Raw genomic sequence first — 14,159 nt, forward strand, 5'->3', positions numbered from 1 at the left:
CCCCCTTAATACTTAAACCATACATTTTGCATTTTTCCTTTCTAAGCAAGCTATGCTTGATCAAAACATTCCTCATAAGAGTAAATAAACCACAGGCCAGAGTCTAAACTGGGTTGTTTTGAGACTTCCTTTTTCAATGCAATTAATCTGAATCTCTTCACCTTAGCCTCAGGCAGACTTTTTGGACAAGGGCAAAAAGCAGCCACATTCTTCACCAAAATATCACAAGAATGATCTCGAGGTAACAAACTAAAATCTCCTCTAAAACCTCAGCACCAATGTCTTCCATTTTCCTATTAGGATAGTCCATTAACCCCACTTAAAGCATTCTACTGCTTTCTAAATTCAAAGTTCCAAAATCTACATTCTTCTAAACAAAAGCACGGCTAGGCCTATCACAGCAATACCCCACTCTTGGTACCAACTTCTGTCTTAGTTCGGGTTTCATTGCTGTGAAGAGACACTATGACCAAGGCAACTCTTATAAAAGACAACATTTAACTGGGGCTGGCTTACAGTTTCAGAGGTTCAGTCCATTATCATCATGGTGAGAAGCATAACACCATCCAGGCAGACCTGGTGCTGAAGTAGGAGCTTAGAGTTCTACATTCTGAACTGAAGGCAGCAGGATAAGACTCTCCTGTTATTAGACGCGTTCTCACGACCGGCCAGGAAGAACACCACAGACCAGAATCTTCTGCGGCAAAGCTTTATTCTTACATCTTCAGGAACAGAGTGCAAGAAGCAAGAGAGCAAGAAGCAAGAGAGAGAGAAGCAAGAGAGAGAAGCAAGAGAGAGAAGCAAGAGAGCGAAGCAAGAGAGAGAGAAAAACGAAAACCCCGTCCCTCTTAAGGAGCATTCTCCTTCGCCTCGGACGTGTCACTCCCTGATTGGCTGCAGCCCATCGGCCGAGTTGACGTCACGGGGAAGGCAGAGCACAAGTAGTCATAAGATACCCTTGGCACATGCGCAGATTATTTGTTTACCACTTAGAACACAGCTGTCAGCGCCATCTTGTAACGGCGAATGTGGGGGCGGCTCCCAACACTCTCCCTGCACTAGGTGGAGAGATCTCAAACCAACTGCCACAGTGATGCATTTCCTCCAACAAAGCCACATCTACTCCAACAAGGCCACACCTCCTAAGAGTACCATTTTCCATGGACTAAGCATACCCAACATGGGAAAACCACCACACCCCCAAAATAAGAAAACAAACAAACAACAAACATAGAAAGTATCTCCTTGTGGAAGCTGTAGTGTACTACAGTGTGTCCTACAGTGTACCCCTCTGTCCACACATCTTTACTTACAGATGTTCATTGCATCGTACCATTGGTTTGGTTTGAGGTCTCTGGCTTCTGCTGCACCATCAATATTGGATCCTCACTGGGACTCCTCTGAGGCATCCTGTTGTTGCCCTGGGTCATGGAGATCCTGCAGCTTTGGATCAGCAGAACTGGTCCTTTAATGTGCTCCAACAGTTCACAGATGATGTAGATTTTGGTGTGGGCCAACTCAAAGCCCTGGATCTGGGCCTGGATGTCCCTCATCCACATCACCAGAAAGAGCTCTCCAGCACTGCTCCAGCTAGACAACCCAAATGCTGCCATTGGCAGGAGCAGGATCAGCTCCTACTCTCATGCTCTTGGGCCTAACGCACCACTACCTGTACCCAGTGTTTCCACAGCCAGCCCCACTGTGCTGCCAGTCAAGGCTCAGGGCCGACTCTTTCAAGTGCTGCTGCAGGCAAGGGGTTGGGCCAGCTCTCTCAACTACTGCAAGTGACAAGGGTTAGCGGAATTAGGAGCTTTGCCCCCCCCCACACCCTCTTCACCTCAGACAGACAAGTGGTGGGGCCAGCTCTCCTGTACCACACCCATGGGGCTTGCTCACCTGTGCCCTCAATTGGTACTTTTTAAAAGAAAATAGCTTATTTTTATCTATTTGTTTGTTTGTGTGTGTGTGTCCCCACCTGTGGGCACACTTGTGCCACAGTTCATGTGTGTCAGAGAAATAATTGGCGGGAAGTTGTTTTGTTTTTCCTGTTACCATGTGGGTCCTGGAGATTGAACTCAGATTGTCAGAGTTGGTGACAAGTGTCTCTACTCACTGAATCATCTTGCTGGCCTCAAAGCTGAATATTTCCAGATCATCTCAAAGCAGTTGTTGGGTAGGTACAGGAGTCTCCCTTTGTGCCAGCCACAGTGAGAATCAATACACGTGAATGTTGAAGCTGTTTTTCTTTCTTTCTTTTTTTACACATAAAACCTTGAGTGGTTAGGTTGATTGGTAAACTGTTTACCATATAAATACAAAGACCTGTATTTGATCTGCAGATACCATATAAAAAAAGCTATGTTTGTTGGCACACGTTTATAATCCCAGCACTGGAAAGACAAAAAGAAAAGGATACTTGGGGCTTTCTGGGCAAGTAAGCTGTTCTAGTTAGGGTGTTGATGCGATGAAGAGACACGGTGACCATGGCAACTCTTATAAAGAAAAACATGTAATTTGGAGCTGGCTTACAGTTGCAGAGGCTAAGATCATTATCAGTGGTCAGGCAGACGTGTGCTGGAGGAGCCAAGAGTTTTACATCTTGATCAGCAGGCATCAAAAGGAGACTGAGCACCAGGAGCATAGACCTCCACAGTGACACACTTCTACCAACAAGGCCACACCTACCCAACAAGGCCACACCTCCTAATGGCCCACTCCTTATGGGCCAAGCATTCAAACACATGAATATACGGGAGCATGGGAGGGGGGCATTCCTATTCAAACGACCACATTCCACTCCCTGGGCCCCATAGGCTTTTGGCCAGTCCATGATGTAGACAAGCATTGAGTTCAACTCCAAAAGTCCCCGAAGTCTATAAAATCTCACACTTGCTTAAAAGTCAAAAACTCAAAGTCTCTTCTGAGATTCATACAATCTCTTAACTGTAATTCCGTGTTAAAGCAGAATCAGAGAAGCAGACCACATGCTTCCAACATATCATGGCACTGGATATACATTGCCATTCCAAAAGGGGGCATAGTGAGGAAATAATGGGCCAAAGCAAGATGGTAAACCAGCTGGGCAAACTCCAAGCTCCGCACCTCCATGTCTGATGTCAGATCTCCAGTTCCTTTGAGCTTGGTTGACTGCAGCACACTTCTTTCTCTTGGGCTGGTTTCATTTCCTGTTAGCATCTTCCCTCAGCATGTATCCCATGGCTATGGCATCTTTAATATCTTGGGGTTTCAAAGGCAATACAGACTGCACCTTCACAGCTTCGCACGGCTTCCATGAAGGGACACCCCTGCCACACACCTGGCTTCAGCCACCTTCCTTAGTCATGGAGGGAGCGCCCATAATCCCTTCCTTCGATTCTTGATTCTAAAGCCAGGACCGTGTGGATAAAGCGGCCAAGTTCTGCTGCAATGGGGCTGGAACATGGCCCCCTTGTTCAGTTACATCTTTATCAGCTTTCTGGTTTTGATGGTTTCCCTCACTACCTAAGTTTGGTTGTCATGGACCTTGCTCTGTAAACTGACCTTGAAAGCAGAGATCTGTCTCCTGAGTTCTGGAACTAAAGGCACGAACCACCATGTGTTCTTTAATTCCCTTTTCACACAAAGGAAGCTTAGCTGAGTGGGACCTAGCTCTGGGATCACCACTCCATTTTATTCCATTTAATATCTTCAATCTTGAATTCAGGATTTAACTCTATTCTTTCTGGTTCCCCTTTTTGTTATAGATCTTTGTAAGTATGGCAATTAGTAACCACACAGCCCAGATCACACTAGGCTGTTTTGAGATTTCTTTGCCAATGCAATTAATCCAAAATTCTTCAGTTTAGTCTCAGGCAAATTCTTCAGACAAGGGCAAAAAGCAGCCACAGTGTTCTCTAGGCAACACAGTTCAAATCACCCTCAACACCACTATCCACCATGCGTCTACTCGAATAACCTATTGGGCATTGCTTAAAGCATTCCACTGCGTTCCTAACCCAAGGTTCCAAAATTCACATTTCTCTAAATAAAAAGCATGGTCAGGCCTATCACAGCATTAACCCAGTCCCTAGTACTAACTTCTGTCTCAGGGTTTCGTTGCTGTGAAGAGACACCACCACCATGGCAATTTTTATAAAGGAAAACGTTTAATCTAGGGTTGGCTTCCAGTTTCAGAGGGCAGGCAGAGATGGTGCTAGAGGAACTGAGAATTCTATATTCTGACCAGCAGGCATCAAAAGGAAATTGTGCAGCACACTGGGCATAGGTTGAGCGTAGGAGACCTCCAAGCCTGCCTCCACAGTGACACACTTCACCAATATGGCCACAGCTTTTAATTGTGCCACTCCCTATGGGCCAACAAGCATTCAAACACATGAGTCTGTGGGGGACCATTCCTATCAAACCACCACAGAAGCCCAGCTTAATCAGTGAGCTCCAGGCCAGTGAGAGACCCTGCCTCAAAGAAACTAGGTGACTGTGAATTAAGAACCCCTGACGTGGACGTGTACTGTAATGCACGTTGGAGTGGTGAACTGTCATACGCTGCTTGGCTCACTGAGAAGATGCTCTGAAAACAGGGTCACGCCCCTCTCGCCCCCGTTTCAGACCCAAGCATGTTTGTCTCAGAGTGTCCCCCAAGGCAGAGGATGGGCTGCTCCCCACCCCCAACTCTGCAACAGGGACGAAAGAGAATAGCAAAATGGCTGGAGAATAAAAGCACTGGGGGGTGGGGGGACGGGGACGGACAAAGCATTTCCAACAGAGGTTGCTATAGCTCACACTGGGATGCAGTGGGAACAGGAAGCCCCAAGTTATCTCCCAAGGGAAAGCTCGACTGGGGACTCCAACTGAGTCCCCATTCAGTTTCTGCTGGATGTCATGAGAGCCTGACTTCATGATGTCATCTCTATCTGTTGCTGTTCCTTCTTATATGAAAAGCTTCACCCACAGGAACATTCTGCTCCGTCTAGGAATGTCGGGAACTCCAGCTGGTTGTCATAAAGGGGCCTCCCCAGTCAATCTCTGCTGGATGGGTTGAGCCTGTAATTTGATGGTGTTTTGCTATTTCTCTATCTCTTGCTCTTTGTTCATTTACTTTGGTTTGCTGTAGAACTTAAAAGACACATTCATTCAAAACTAAAAGCAAGGCTATCATGAATCATTCTTCCAACTGTATAGAACATGCATATATGTGCATGTGTGTGCACACACACAGATGTGAAACATACTACAAAGTGCAAAAATGGGAGAGTATTCAACAAAGGGAGGAAAAAAAAAAAGAACTCTCAGAAGAGCTCAAAGCAGCTGCTGTTCACGGACAGATTTGTTCCCCCCCTAGGTTCTGGGTAGAAATCTATGCTCTCACAGCCTAGGGAATCTTAAGAACTTGGGGTCTGTCCCATGTCCTGTGATATGGAACTGTTGGAAATCAAATCCCTCTAGTTTCATGTACTGTCCCTCTCAGTCTCTCGAGTATGACTCATATCCAGGCTTCGGTAAAGAGGCTCAGTGTCCCAGACAGGGAAGGGAAGACAGTGAAGGGCTTTTTGCCCACATCAGCTGCTCTGTACAGTTTGTTAAATTCTCTTTACAAATAAGCGGCTGAGGGAGGGCCTTGCCCAGATTCTAACTCCGAGTTCACGGCAGGACCCGCACCTGGTTGTTGGCCTCTCTACTGCTGCTGTGTGGGCTCTATCCTCTGCTCACAGGCTATGATGTCTAGCCCCAGACCATGGTTCCCTGCAACAATGTAACAGGTAGGATACAGCTAGGAGCAGGAGGCCCCAAAAGGACAGAAAAGTGTGAAGATGCACAAGATGCACAGGGAGGTGTGACTCTGTGGGGCAGAGCCAGGGCTGCCTGTACAGTGAAACCACACCTGGCTGTCTCCTCTCATTCTTTCTCGGAGGAAACAGAAACCTTCGCTATGTCTTATACTGGTGTTTGGGGGATTTGTTTTGTTTTGCTTTGCTTTGTTTTTCCATTTGACAACACTCTTATTTTTAATTCTATGTTGTTTTTTTTAATTTTGTTTTGTGGGATCCTGTTTTCATTTGATGGATTCTATACCTCTAACTGTCTGTCTTCATGTCCGTTGATTCCTCTGAGGATGTCCCCTTCTTGATTCAGGGGGTGTTTCCTCCATGTCCAGCACCTTCCTCTAAGTGAGCAACACTTGTCTGACTTGTCTACTGTCCCATGACAGTAGTTTCTTCTTTTCTTTTTAAAATTATCACACAAAACAATGGTATATATGTGTGTGTGTGTATGTATATATATGTATATATATGTATATATATGTATATATATACATATATTACAATAATATTCAATAATATTCGCTCTCCCTATTACTATGCCTTTCCCTTCCCACTTGTATTCACAAATACACTTATGAGAGAAAACACGCAATGATCTTCTTTATGAATCTTATGTCAGAGTCTCTACTAGAATGCAAACGTTCTTAGCGCCCACACTGACACCTGAAGGCATCACTATGCGTTCTTTCTCCCTGAAGTGCACTGCCCTTCTGCTGCACGGTGACAGTGTGCCTCAGCCCTTTGTAATCGTCTCAGGACAGAAGCTACAGCATAGTGACGCTGTGGTCTTGGCTTTGAGGTGACGGGGGAGCCCCAGCCCATCCTGTACCTTTGTATTCTAGTCTCCTTCTAGGTCAGGCACTGTGTTCTTAGCGACATTTTGTGAGATGTGTAGGGAGAGAACGATTAAGGAAAAGATGTGAACTGAAACTATAACCAGTGCACCAGCGCAACCACAAACGTGGCTTTTCCTTGGCTGCTTGTTATTCTTTTACCAAGGCTTATTCCAAATTACAATTCCCCACACCTGGACTATTTGATTCAGGCAGCTTTATTTTGTGTCTCAGAGGCTCAGGAACACAAGTCTTCAATTGTTCTACAACTGAACACATTATTTACAATAAAAATGTAGATGAGTCTGTGTAATCCTTCCGGCTTTAAGACAGAAAAGGTTCTGAAATGATTAGGAATCCTAATCTGGCAAGTGAATCGGGTGAGAGCTATTCATTCAGATCTAGGAGCACGAATAGTTTAGGTTTAAACCTTTACTTCCCGTGATAGAAATCTCCTTGTTGGGGTAAAACGATCAAGAAAATCTTAAAGGAATTACAACTGGTATCAATATATACTTATTTTATTCTTATTTACTTTACTTACTTTATTTTCTCTATCCATTTGTGGTTTTTTTTTTTATTTCCATTTAAGTGAATTAGTGTTTAGGAGAATTTTAAATAGTTATAGCATAATACACTTGATTTAGTAGGATAATAAAAATAGATTAAAGTATTGATACAATTAGTTAGAAAATAGTCCCTCTTCTAGTCTCTGTGACTTTTCTTCTACATCAAACTGTTTGTATGGCTTTCCTTTGTGAGAGGAGAGGCATTCAGAGCATGCATGTGTGCACACAGTTATGCATGTGTGCACAGTGCTTGGGAGGCTGAGGCAAAAATACATGAAGTCAGAGACTAGCCTGGGTTACATAGTGAGACTATCTAAAAAGTAACAAAAACAAACAAACAAAAACAGAAAGGAAATAAAGAAATTTGGAGAAAGAAAAGGAAATAATCCTCTCACGGAGTGAAGGAGACTGGAGCAAGAAGATGAGTTTTTAGCATGAAGAATTCTATTTCTGTGACCATGCTTGCCCACTTGAATTCTGTTTCTTTCCCTCGTCTTTACAGGGAACAGTCTCTTGACTATGCCTCCCAAGAAAAGTGTAATGAAGTCAATGTGAGGTAATAAGATGTGGTGATTTGAATAAGAATGGTCCCCATAGGCGCATATAGTTGAATGCTTAGTGTGATGGTTTGTATATCCTCGGACCAGGGAGTGGCACCATCTGAAGGTGTGGCCTTGTTGGAATAAGTGTGACCTGGTTGGAATGTGTGTGTCACTGTGGGTGTGGGTATAAGATCCTCACCCTAGTTGCCTGGAAGTCAGTCTTCCACTAGCAGCCTTTGGATGAAGACATAGAACTCTCAGCTCTGCCTGCACCATGCCTGCCTGGATACTGCCATGCTCCCACCTTGATGATGTTGGACTGAACCTCTGAACCTGTAAGCCAGCCCCAATTAAATGTTGTCTTTTTATAAGACTTGCCTTGGTCATGGTGTCTGTTCACAGCAGTAAAACCCTAACTAAGACACTTAGTCACCAGGGAGCGACACTATTTGAAAGGATTAGAAGGATTAGGGAGGGTGACCTTATTTGAGGAAGTGTGTCACTATGTATGAGTAGGCTTTGAGGTTTCAAAAATCCATGCTAGGACTCAAATCTCTTTGCCTTCAGGACAGAATGTAGCTCTTGGATTCTTCTTCAGCCCCATGTCTGCTTGCATGCTGCCATGCTCTCTGCCATGATGATAATGGATTAACATGGAAACTGTAAGCCAGGCCCCAGTTAAATGCTTCCACTGATAGAGTCATGGTGTCTTTTCACAGCAATGGAATACTGACTAAGACATAGGAGAAAGTTACCCATAATAAATGAACTATTCTTCATATTACCCCTTCTACAAAATATAAGTACATTAGACATTCACAATATACAATATCAAAACAATCTGAGGAATAACCACAACAGAGACGCTGCAGGTTTTAATGCCACTTCGGTGAATATACGTGTGATAGAGAGGTGGGGCAGAGTTAGCAGATGGAGCTGCTCATGACAGACGTGGGGGTGAGGCTGTGGTGGGGTGCAGCGGGGGGTGGGGGAGCTGTTGTTCCTGAGTAGCCTGGAGCCTGGAGCCCTCACAGCCTCTGCCCCCAGCACACTGCCCAGGCTACAGATCTCTCTCAGCTCTGAGCAGAGACAGGGCTTCCAAGATGGAGAACAGTTCATTTCCTGGATTGGACCACCTGAAAAGACGTCCATGGTTCGTGCCGCTGCTGTTGCTGTTGCGGGATGTTGATACCCATGGGTCTGTGTTGCTGCCAAAGGCCACGTGGATGTTACATGCTGCAGTGGGGGTGGAAGGTGGGGTTGGGGATATGTTGATGTCCTTGGTCCATACTACTGCTAGAGAACACATGAGTGTTTGTGGTCAGGGCTGCGGCCAGAGGCCAAGTTGGTATCTGCGGTCCATGCTCCCGCAGAGGGAGGGCCTTGTTGGCGTTTGTGGTCTATGCTGCCACCTGGGGTCATGTTGAGGTCCACAATCCATGCTGCCGCTGGCTGTTTTGGGCCAGGAAGCTTCTTTTGTCGTGGCATCGTCGATCTAATGCAGACTCACAGTTGAGAATGAGAGACATAGAAGGCATCTGTGACAACATTCCCCACCCCCTCCCCCGCCACCTCCACCCCTAGCCCACCCCTACTCCCAGAAAAAAAAGAAAAGAAAAAAGTCAGGCAGGAAAACGTTGAAGAGAGTGCTTAAAAATTGTGCTAAGGCAGCTAAAGTGTAGCACTTCACAGTTGGTGGCTTCTGGTGGGGTGGGGATGGGGAAGGACTCAGTTATCTTCAAGTGGCTGGCCACTGGGCATTTCAGCATGCTCCATTGAGTATATGGGCAACACAAACTGGACCTGGGGTATATTTTTTATTTTCTTCTGTTTCTTGGGGGGTGGGGTGGGCGGTGAGAGTATGGACCCGGGAAGAAAGGAAGGTGAATGGGGTACGATCAGGCGATCAGGGTGCATTGTGTGAAATTCCCAAATAATCAATAAAAATATTATGCTTGATTAAATAACAAAAACAAAACCCACCACAACAAAAATAGGAGAGAGAGAGAGAGAGAGAGAGAGAGAGAGAGAGAGAGAGAGAGAGAGTTTTGAAGCATTCACAGCTGCACAGAACTTCCATTGTCAAGCTGGCATAAAGAGCTTTCTTCTGTTAATGTTTACAAAACTGCTTGGTGTTTGAGTCTGCTAAGACATTGTAATTCTTAGGCTAACCCTGAAAATGTTTCCTGAAAGCTTCATCCTTACCAAGGTGCGCTACAGCTCACAGGATGCTCAATAGCAATTAGTAACATAAAGTAAAAGTCAATAAAGAGTTAAAAAAATCTGACTTTTCTATTTCAGGCAACATTTTATTTAGGTAATGAAGGCCGTTAGGGCCTAGGATAGAAAGCCTTGGCATTCTGCCCAGAGCATGCTACAGTTTCAAGTGCTAAGAGGGAAATGATGGCATAGGTTAATTTGGGATCTTGGCCTGTGGCCACAGCTCACGGGACTTCTGAATTGAGAGAGAGAGAGAGAGAGAGAGAGAGAGAGAGAGAGAGAGAGAGAGAAAGAGAGAGAATTGATTTAGAAAGTCAGCTTCTCAGGCAGCAGGGGGAGGGGCCAAGTCTAGTTCCAAGAGGCATTTAAGGATAGAGAGGCTGAAGAAAGTCCACTGAGACTAGCTGGGCTGAGGGTAGGACACTGGCAGCAATAATGGTGAGAGAAAATGACTCAAAGAGGGTACCACTTCCTGAGATGGACAGGCTAGGAGCCTAGCACAGAGTGCCACTGAAGACTCGGTGGAGACTCATCCCTTAGGACAATTCTTAACTGCATGTACAAAAAAAAAAAAAAAAGGGGAAAATTGCCATCTCGAAAAGCCAGCAGAGTTCACTGAAATAGTTAAAATCCATGGACTCATATGGCAGGAGCCATTCCCCAGCAAAACGCAGACAGCAAAAACACCCCATTATAACCTCTGCCGGGTCCAAGGGAGAAGCTACAGGCTGGTGGGCCTCTGCTTCAGAAAGGAAGGAATGGGAGAGGATGCTCTTAGCTTTTGTTGGTTTCATTGTCCTAAACTCCCCTCCTCTATCGAGCTATCTATCAGTGCACAGTCACTGAAGGCCAAGCGGGGAAAGAAATACAGAGCGGCTCTCATGGGCCAACTGCAGCACAGCACAGCATATAGACCAATAGACCCTGCACTTTGGGGGTCTATTGGTCTATATCCAGAAGTTGAGACACTGTTCATGTAGCTCAGTGATAGTGTGGTTGCCTAGCATGTGTGGAGTCCTGGGTTTGATCTCCAGCATCCTGCTAGGTGCTGTGACTCACACCTGTTAACTTGGCACTCCAGAGGTGCCACACCCACTCCAGTAAAAACTTAGTGGCAGGCCCAAAAGCTTGGACACAGTCCCATGGCAAAATGTTTCACGGAAACTTAGTCTCTTGGAGCCTTGGCATCCTGTAGCAGGAATACTCCAAACATGTCCTTGTGTTAGTCAGTGAATGGATCTGTGTGCTTTCTTTCAGTATTGTTTTATTATAGGTGCCTCCAAGCAATGATTTGTCAAATACCTAAGCTAAATTGAACTTTGCTTCCTGGCCTTCACCAATGTCCTAGGCAGTCCTTGAGCCGACCCTGAGCTTGGAATTCAGTAAGAATGTTGCCTATTCAGATGAATTGCCTCCAGTATTGAAAGAGAGATAGTTAAAGAAATCAGGCATTACTATCTACTACATAGAGTTAGAAATTTCAGGGCAAGCTTAGCAAAGTAAGTTTAGAATTCTTATTATAATTATGAATGGCAGACTACATTACTTAATAGAAGAAAGTCTACACAAAATCACTTAGATTAACAGCCAAGTCACTCCCATATACAGGAATTTACAATGGTTTAGGAAGAAGATTGGGCTGTGGTTTAAGGAGGAACTAGAGTATTGCATTATTCATGAGAAGGTTAGCTAGAGCAGAACTCCCTAATTAGAACTATGGCTTGGACACAAAAAGCCCTTGCCCCGGGAGCATAAAGACCTCACACCTGGCTTCTAAGAATATAGCTGACCTTAGATAGAGGTGATTTTGTCTCAGTTGTTTTATTGCCTAGTTCCTGCTAGTCTTTATGTATGCATTCCTCTATTTTGTGTAAAGAGTCATTATGCATTCGGTAACCTCAGTGTACCTTGGCTGATGTGTTACCCAACTTCCTTATTTTCTTCTGTATTTTAAGTCTGATGCTCGCTTTGAGAAATTACATTCAGATCAACACTCCCTTATGTTGTGTCTGTTTGTCACCCTGCTGACTGAGTCCAGTCCAAGGCACAGAGGTAGAGACAGGAGGATCAAAAGTTCAAGACACAGCAAGTTTGAGGCCAGCCAGGGATAGACAAAATCCTATCTCAAAAAATAATGCGCAAGTTAATGAATACTTAACGAGGAGGTGACGATGTGATAGTCTCAGTACTAATTAGACATTCCCACAGTGTCCAAACCTTGATCTTGATATGGTTTAGAAAATTGGATGTTTCTACAAAGCTTTCTATGAATGTTGCTAAAAATTCTTTGGTTGCTTTATACCAAGTAAAACCCTCTGGGCAAGGTTTCAAATATATTTGAAAATTACTTGTAAAGCTATTAGGGAGATCACAAAGTGTAATTTGGATATAATTGTGCTACTTGAATCTTTTAATTAAAATATGCTAATGCCTCCTATGATTCATTCTTGCGGAATATAAGCAATGTTTTAAATCTATTTGACGACATAAATTGTTCTAATGACATCCCCAACCAAAACTTCTGAAAGTCTTCGATAATTCTCATAATTAATTTGAATATAGTTACAGACATCATTAGTTTCTAAGACGCTGCAACAGTAAATATTTGCTTCAATAAATTAAAAGACAGAGTTTAACCTTATACTGCCTCTCATAATGAGGGAAGTGATGTGCCAGCAAGATGGGTTGGCTGGCAAGGCATTTGCCACCAAGCCTGAGTTTGATTCTTCCAACCTACACACACACACACACACACACACACACACACACACACACACACACGCACGCACGCACGCACGCACGCACGCACGCACATACACACACATGCGCGCACCACGGTTCCCTCTCTTTCACTCCAAGTAAACACAGGAAAGTGTAATTAAAATGATTTTAAGGAAAGAAATGGCAACACCTTCTCCCAAAACATAGGTTCAGCAGAGTCCAAACTTTGAAGTCTTGTTTATGGTTACCCTTATTTTTCACTACCTGTCCACCTCTCCCAACCAGTTCAGCCTTTCTGCTTTGCTCTAGTCCAGGGAGTAACACCGGGTGGGTCTACCACCTGAGCTTCCTTTTTGATGGCTCCAGGTGAGTTTGTCAAATCCAAAGAAACAGAGTCCAAAAGAGTTACATTAGGACATTTCTTTCCCTCCGCCCATACTGGGTCTTTTCCATGAATGTAGCTCCTATTGGGATACTTGCTCTTCAGGTACATTTTCCCTTCCCACCTCTTCTTTGAAAGAGATAGTCGCCTAGTTAGGGTTTCTATTGCTGCCACGAAACATTGTAACCAAAAAACAAGTTAGGGAGGAAATGGTATATTTGACTTACACTTTGACATTGTAGTTCTCACTAAAGGAACCAAAACGGTAGGAACCTGCAGGCAGGAGCTGATGCAGAGGCCATGGACGGGTGCTGCTTACTGGCTTGCTAAGCGTGCTTTCTTGTAGAACCCAGGGCCACCAGCCCAGGGAGGGCATCATCCAAAAGGGGCTGGGCCCTCTCCCATTAGTTATTAATTAACAAAACACCCACTCAACTGGCTTGCCCGCAGCGGGATCTTATGGAGGCATTTTCTCAACTGAAGCTCTGATGATTCTAGCTTGTGTCAAGTTGACATAAAACTAGGCAGGACAAATGCTAATGGCTCTGCGCTGCTTCACCAGATCTCTCTTTTTGTTCTCCTGGAGTGAATTCTTCTGTCTGCTCCGTCTTGCCCCGCTATCTTTACATTGTGTCTTTCATTCCTGTTCTTTACAAGCCATGGAGAACATGTCGGGAGCTATGTCTACAGGCTGTTTCTTCCGCTCTGGTGTGGGAGAGCATACGCCCTGTGAAGCTGTCAGCTGGTCTAGAAACCTTTGAGAAGTGCTGCTGTGAGCATCTTCATCAGATGGCCTCTGTGGAGAAACATTTGCTTACTGTAAACATAACTCACCCTTTCTCAAGACTACAATCCTTTGAGCCCTATTTTAGGGCCACAATATAAGGAATCCTGGCAAGGCAGATGTTAAAAATATTCCAGAAATATAGACATAAAGTCTTATAAAAAGAGCTAACTAATTTCCTTTGCCAGTATAAAAACTAGAAATGTTTGTGTTTGTGCACACATGTTTGTGTGTGCCTGTATGGGTGTGTGCCTGTGGGGCGTGCATGTGGAGGTCAGAGGATGGCCTT

The 14,159-nt window shown here is 44.6% G+C and overlaps 1 long non-coding RNA gene across 1 annotated transcript; it reads right to left on the minus strand.

Moving 5' to 3' along the window:
* Window positions 1-8,623: 8,623 nt before the first annotated feature.
* Window positions 8,624-13,502, minus strand: Gm40359. Its single transcript, XR_868931.2, has 2 exons — window positions 13,314-13,502; window positions 8,624-9,258 (listed from the first exon to the last, which is right to left on the minus strand). It is a non-coding gene; the product is annotated as a predicted gene, 40359 (long non-coding RNA).
* Window positions 13,503-14,159: the final 657 nt, after the last annotated feature.

The sequence above is a fragment of the Mus musculus genome, chromosome 6 (genome assembly GCF_000001635.26).
Source record: "Mus musculus strain C57BL/6J chromosome 6, GRCm38.p6 C57BL/6J".
Lineage (NCBI taxonomy): Eukaryota > Metazoa > Chordata > Mammalia > Rodentia > Muridae > Mus > Mus musculus.